Genomic DNA, 6,236 nt, shown 5'->3' on the forward strand with positions numbered 1-6,236 from the left:
TAGGAGAGTGTCAGTGATTTCTATCATTAATTCTTTACCTGTGCCTGATTCCTATATTTCCTGGCCATACATTAATGGCCAGGAATTTTTAATGAACAAGGGGAGTGTATATGTGAGGATTTACGAAAGGCAGAAGTATTGTCAGCAGTATGCAGAGATTGTTGGTTACAAGGAAAATGTCCAGGTAGAGGAGGCTAATACTAATAAAAGTATTGAAATTTACCCATGATAACAAAGACATTTACAATAATGTACAAAAGTTGGTAATTAGAAAAGCATCTGGAATTTATAAGATTTCTGGGATATCCTAAAGGCAGTGGGTTAGGATATAGTACCATGTCTGAAGTACTTACAGTGTTTGATTACTGTTTGCATGAAGGAGCTATACCAAATGAATAGGGCATGAATGCTCTGGCCGTGCACAGTGCTGACCCAGTGTCGAGGAGAGAGGAGGAGGGGAATTATGGTTTAAATTTCTGACCCTGCCGGGAATCAAACCCGGGACCCCTGTGACCAAAGGCCACTACGCTAACCATTTAGCCACAGAGCCGGACATTACTGGCATGTAACGATTGCACTTTTATTTCAGGAAATAAATTACAAGTAAAAACTACATTTTTCCACGTTAAGAAAACAGTATTGCTCTTGCTTACCTACAAGGAGTGAACACACCCTGTTTGAGATACCCATGAATCTTCATGATCAAGGGATATACTGTACTTTGTAATGTATTATGAAAGAGCGATAAAAAGGATGAGGCAGTTCTGCCCTGAGTTATTAAAATAACTGTATAACATTTTCTTGTACATAAGTATATTGGTAGAGAGAAAGCACAATGGCAGGAGCACCCATCACTTTGTTGCCTTCCTTCATTTTCGTTTGCTCTGGTACAGGCCTCATGTACTCCCTCACTCTATGAACCACCAGCAGCTCACTTCTGTAGTGAAGTCGACTACAGTATGTATTTGTTCCATGTGTGCTTTTAGGCTTTAAATCAGTGCGTACTTGTCTTGTGTTAAGTGAGAATTGGTTGTATATTGCATAATTATTTGTTTGTGTTCTATTATTTTTGTACTGTACAGAAGTTGTTACTGAAGATTTTGGTGTTGTGGTGTGCAGCGATATGTCATGGCATAACTTGTATTGATAAAAAAAATTGTCTGTTTTATTTGTGCGTGGTTTTCTTATTTACCTGTTCTTCTTAAGCGCATTTAATTGTATCAACTTTTTTAGACCACATTTAATTTTTACTATTGTTTTCCGTGAGCAATACGGCAACACAGTAGTACCCCGCGTTGCCTAAGAAAATTTATTAAATGCAATTAAATCATGCCTCACCTCTTGAGCCCATAAAAATATTATTTTTCTATTTTCTGCCCCAATTTGCCTTACACTTCAATGCTGAGGTTTTTTATGTGCTGTAGTGTACCTTGGATTCCATACAAACCAAAAATAGCCCCTGTAAACCCCCTGTCCCCTTAAGTTCATAAAAGTAATTTCACAAATCACAAATTTGTGTCGCCGTTTTTCCTTCCTGGTGTTGAACAGAGCCGTTCAATATGGCAACCCTGTTGTCATAAGAGCAATACTATTTCTTAACATGGAATAAATTATAGCCACGTGATAGCAGCACAGTCGCCTTTCAGCCAGTCTGTTTTCAAAGAGATTTTGAGAATTTGGAGGGCTCAAGACTTAATTTTGATTTGATTACCAGACCTCCCTCACTTTTGGCTGAGAATATTCCCCGTTACTTACAGCTTGAGCTGATACACAATTGAATCGCATTATTACAATCAGATTCACAATTAAGTATTTATTTATTTTCCACCTGGTCGATACAATGATTGCTTAAGGCAATTTAATGGTTAAAAGTGGTACATGTTTCATATATTATCAACATCTTCAGCCACATAACACTTTAGATGAAAAATATATAAATTGACAAAGTAATGCTTTTGAGGAAGTGTCCTTAAAATTAACATAAGATTGACATTAAAACAAACAAATAACTCAAGAGAAAATATAAATTATTTCTACAATTGAAAGCAGTCGTCAAGGAAACACTTGTGCAATATTCGATAGAATAATTTATATATTTTCTCTTGAGTTATTTGTTTGTTTTAATGTAGTCAATCTTATGTTAATTTTAAGGACACTTCCCCTAAAGCATTACTTTGTCAATTTATATATTTTCCATCTAAACAGTGTTATGTGGCTGAAGATGTTGATAATATACGAAACATGTACCACTTTTAACCATTAAATTGCCTTAAGCAATCATTGTATAGACTAGGTGGAAAATTAAATAAATACTTAATTGTGAATCTATTGAAGTGCAATACGGACCATGAAGCTGATTTTATGTAAATTATTGCAATCACTTGCCAATACCGAACTTCGCAGTAAGGACAGCAGCCAGATGTCCTGGCAGTGACTCAAGGTCTCCAAGGGGTCTGGAGCCATGCGTCTCACAACTGTTGAAGGGTGCGTGGCGGAGGGAACAGACGGCGAGCACGACTATTGAGGTGGTCCAATAGATGTTCAATTGGATGGAGATCGGAGCTGATTGGGGGTCAGGGAAGAGCTTTGAAGTCTTGAGTATGCTCTTCTATCCACATGCAGACAATTCTAGCGGTGTGGGAAGGCGCATTATTGTGCTGGAAGATCCCGTCCTCCCAAGGAAAGACAATTGAAGGGTGGGGCCGAACAGCGGGACAAGCGCCAAGTTGAGCAAAGCAGAAATTTCAGTGGAACATTGAATTTGAGGCCCCTTCTAACTTTATTCATAGTCTGTTGAAAGGTAAATCCACTAGAAAGCAAGGCAGGCTTGATTTAGTTGAACAAGCTGTATTTTGTGTCTAGGGGAACAGGGCCATGTGCCAATGATAGCACTGTTGTTTCGTGCGGTTCCCACTAACCAGTCTGGGCTTTCCTTCCTCCAAAGTACAACACGTTTGTTTGTGCTTCCTCAATCTTAATTCATCTCATTCCTTCTGGTGCCTAGGTATGTGTACCGTGAAATTATCACACAGCGATGAAAGACGATTAAATAAAACACGTAAAAGGGCCATCAATCCTTCAGAATGGGCTTGTAATAAAAGGAATGATTGCGGGATTCTTGGCAATCGTACATTTTGATGAGAGGTCTTGAATTTCCTGTTAAAATTGCACCAACTATGGTAGGTTGTTCTACTTAATAATTGTTTTCATGGCTGTGTGGTACATATCTAATATAAGAAACCGTAAACTCGATGGTTACTTACATACTTAACTAAAAAACTTGGTTGCATAACTATATTATTTCTTCAATTATACATGCACAGATCAAGTTACATCCCTCCCATTAGCAGAGGTCAACAGGTACAAACAAGTCACGAGTTATATTTGTCTTATCATACGATACTTCATGAGGCACAAATCTTCCGTTAAAATAAATTAAAATTTTCACAATCTAGCATGTTAGATCATGCTTCTCATGTGAGAACATCGGGCGAGTTGGCTGTACGATTAGGGGCGCGCAGCTGTGAGCTTTCATCTGGAAGATAGTGGGTTCGAACCCCACTGTCGGCAGCGCCGAAGATGGTTTTCTGTGTTTTCCTGTTTTGACACCAGGTAAATTCTGGTGTTGTACCTTAAGGCCATGGCCGCTTCCTTCGCACTCCTAGGCCTTTTCCAACTCATCGTCGCTATAAGACCTTTCTGTGTCGGTGCGACGTAAAACAAAATGTAAAAAGAAAATCATATGAGAAAGTACTTCTCAAACCTTGTTTTAGCTCGCGAAGTAGAATGGAACAACGGGACACATGCACAGTCAGTCCCAGGTGGAAGCAGCGTGAGCTGAAGTCTTCTCAGCTATTTACTTTTGCCTCTCCTGCAGAAAGTGCTGAGTGGCACTTACCCTGTTGTTCGGCCGCACCCTTCAATTGCATACAGGCGGACGTGATCCCAGAGGATGGATGCATAACCAAATCAATCGGGAGTGCCTTCCGCACAGATGATGGAACTTAGAGAATGCCACAAGAACATTCCCCAGCCCATAACACTGTCCCCACCGTCTTGTGTTCGTCCAGCAATGGTTCCAGGGTGTTGATTCTCCGTTTCTCGCTGGACGCACTGACTTCCAGTTTTATAACAGCCTTTTAATGTGGCTCAGCAGCAGTCGAATCACCATATGTTGAGCAAATTCCAGTCCCTTTCTTCAGTGCACTTGTGCTAAAATGGGTAGAATCACTCTCAGTCTACTCCGGAGACCCATTCACAGAAGGATTTGCTGAACTGTTGCAGTAGAAACTTGCCTGGATGCCCTCTGGTTCATTTGGAGAGTGCTCTGTTCCACTGTAGCCTGTCAGTTTGCCTTCACGCACAATTATAGTGGACGTCATTTTGCGTATCAATGGCACACGGAGCTGTACAGTTTTGTCCACTCAACATATCCCTTTACCACGTAAAGTAACTAGCAAATAACCACTCTTTTATTGGAAATCACTTGAAACAAATCATGCTGCTGTCGTTTCGATCTTTTCTAGTTCTCATATTAAGTAATCCTGGTGAGGGTCCCATACTCTGGAGACCCCAATTAGAGTATGCTTCCAGAGTATGGGACCCAATATGATCAATTTTATTAGGTTATACTTATAATTTCTTATAGTATGCCCAAGCTAGGCCGACTTTCGTTTCTTGATTGTACACACCAACGTTCGTTGCCTCCTTGTGCAACTGAGTACAAAGGCATTGGAGACATGGTCAGTCCATGAGATCCGTAACATCCTTCAGAATAACTACATCTTAAATGCATTTATTCTCCTAATGGTGTTACATTGCAGAGTCCATGTTTCAGCGCCGTACAGAAACGCTGAATATACATAGCATCTGACGAAGTTGTGATGCATCTCCGAGCTGAGGGCTCTGTCACACAGTAGATTCCTCATTTTCAGAAAACTAACACAAGCCATTTCTATTTGTGCACAGATCTCTAAATCTGGATCCAAGTCCTTTGTAATCCAGTTGCCAAAGTACTTAAACTTGTTCCCCATAAATCTTCACATTTGTCTTGCCTGTATTAATTCTGAGTCTACGTTCATCCCCCTCTGCTGTCTCTGTCTACCAGACTCTGCCATTTACTTCAGATTGTTGATCAACCTGCCTTTAACTTTTACCGTTATGATAATCATAAAGCAGGCATTTTGATTTGGCACCGTTTCATCTGCTTGCCCGTCAATTTAGATGTTCCGTTTTGCTCTACAAGATGACAGAGAAGTGAATCTCTGTTGGTCGATAAATACTATTTGTTTCCAGGATCTTTAATAATAATACCAATATAGTTGGTCCGTTATTGGACATAATAAATTTTCCAGCTAACTCATTGCTGGATTGCCAGCGTTTTGCCCCCAGTGTGCTAAGTTGGGCTCATCAGTTGGTAAGTAGCACACCTACCAAGACGCTTGACTAGTGCATACCGTGAAGGCCACTGCGTAGGCTATTTGTAGCCACCGGCAGTGTCAATGCACTATGAGAGACTTTATCTCATTTTCAAAAATTTATGCCTGCCTGGTCATCAAATGATATTTACTCATTCGGGCCAAACATTTCAGCTTCCCTATGGGAATCAACATCTATATCATCTGGGATCTTTAGCTGTGCAGAAAGATAAACAACTGGTGACGATTATGCTCCGCTGTACTCAAACTATGTTGACAATGAGGCACTGCAAATAATGAAAATCATTGTGAATCCGTATTGAAAGTAATCTTATGTAAGAAATTTATTTCTCTCCCACCTATTCAATACAACTCAATATTTAAGTTAGAGTTAAATCCTCATTAATTAAAGTACACTAGCTAGGGCTTTACGATTATCATAACGGCAAAAGTTTAGTGAGGTTGATCAACAATCTGAGATAAGCAGATGACACTGACATCTTGGCTGACAGCACTCAGTCTTCAGTGTCTGGTAGACAGAGATAGCAGAGGGGGATGAACGTAGACTCAGAATTAACACAGGCAAGACAAAGGTGAAGATTTATGGGGAACAAGTTTAAAGAAGAATTTTTAATGAGGATTTAACTCTAACTTAAATATTGAGTTGTATTGAATAGGTGGGAGGGAAATAAATTTCTTACATTTTTCATATTGTGGCACTGTCCAAACAGAAAACATAGTCTGTAGTGGTACTGCGTACACCTGACGACACTCCTACACGATGCCTTCTGACCTGAATGTAATCAAACTGACACAATA

Source organism: Anabrus simplex, chromosome 13, assembly GCF_040414725.1.
Source record: "Anabrus simplex isolate iqAnaSimp1 chromosome 13, ASM4041472v1, whole genome shotgun sequence".
Classification (NCBI taxonomy): Eukaryota; Metazoa; Arthropoda; class Insecta; order Orthoptera; family Tettigoniidae; genus Anabrus; species Anabrus simplex.